This window comes from Citrus sinensis, chromosome 9 (assembly GCF_022201045.2).
Source record: "Citrus sinensis cultivar Valencia sweet orange chromosome 9, DVS_A1.0, whole genome shotgun sequence".
Classification (NCBI taxonomy): domain Eukaryota; kingdom Viridiplantae; phylum Streptophyta; class Magnoliopsida; order Sapindales; family Rutaceae; genus Citrus; species Citrus sinensis.
The window spans coordinates 28,481,741-28,482,687 of record NC_068564.1 but is presented as its reverse complement, the minus strand read 5'-3'; the positions used below and the strand labels follow the sequence as shown (position 1 = coordinate 28,482,687).

Below are 947 nucleotides of genomic sequence, written 5' to 3'. Positions count from 1 at the left end.
TCTGTTGCTCAATCGTGGAGTGAGTAAGATTCTTAAGATTCTAGAATGAATCCTCCCATGGTCTGGGCTGAGTGTAGTTCTGGTTCTGATTGTATGGTCTAAATGGGGGCTGAGAGGCTTGAGGAATTTGAGGAATTTGAGGAATTGGTTGCATTGGTAGAGCTGGAGCTGCTGGTCCATTCTGTTGAAGTCCTTGAGACCATGAAAAATTGGGGTGGTCTCTCCATCCAGGGTTATATGTGTTGGAGTATGGGTTATAATTTGATGGCTTTCTCATTACACCTATGGCATTGGCTTGATCTGGATATGAGTCAGGGTCATATGGCTTTGTTGATTTAGCAGTCGATAACGATGCTATTTGTCGAGCAAGACCTTCAACCATCTCCTTGACTTCTTTGATTCCCGAAGTTGACTCGCCAATGTGAACCTCATTCACTCCTTTAATTCTTCTAGTATTCCTGAGTGATCGATTAGCCATTCTCCTCCACTTTTTGCCATTAGCCATTCTCGCACATTCGGCAGTAATCCCTCTAAAAAGTATTGGCATTTGTGCCATTTCTCATACCCATGATGTGGACACTTCAAGAGTAGCCCATTGAATCGCTCCCATGTTTCAAAAAACTGCTCGTCTTCTCTCTGAGTAAACTCTGAGATTTCCCTGCGAATAGCATTGGTTTTATGCACTGGGAAATATTTATTCAAAAATTTCGTTACCATTTGTTCCCATGATGAAATGCTATTAGCAGGTAAAGTATTTAACCATGAACGAGCTCTATTTTTTAAAGAAAATGGGAATAGTCTAAGTTTAACATCATCGTCTGAAAAATTTTCATATTTAAAAGTTTGACAAATGGCATGAAAATCATTCAGATGATTATATGGGTCCTCATTTTCTAGGCCATAGAATGTTGGGAGACAATTTAGCATACTGGGTTTTAATTCAAAAC

At 39.7% G+C, this 947-nt stretch overlaps 1 non-coding gene across 1 annotated transcript; it reads left to right on the top strand.

Moving 5' to 3' along the window:
* Nucleotides 1-562: 562 nt before the first annotated feature.
* On the top strand, nucleotides 563-666 carry LOC127900101 (small nucleolar RNA R71). The gene has a single exon (XR_008052126.1). It is a non-coding gene; the product is annotated as a small nucleolar RNA R71 (small nucleolar RNA).
* The last annotated feature ends 281 nt before the right edge of the window (nucleotides 667-947 follow it).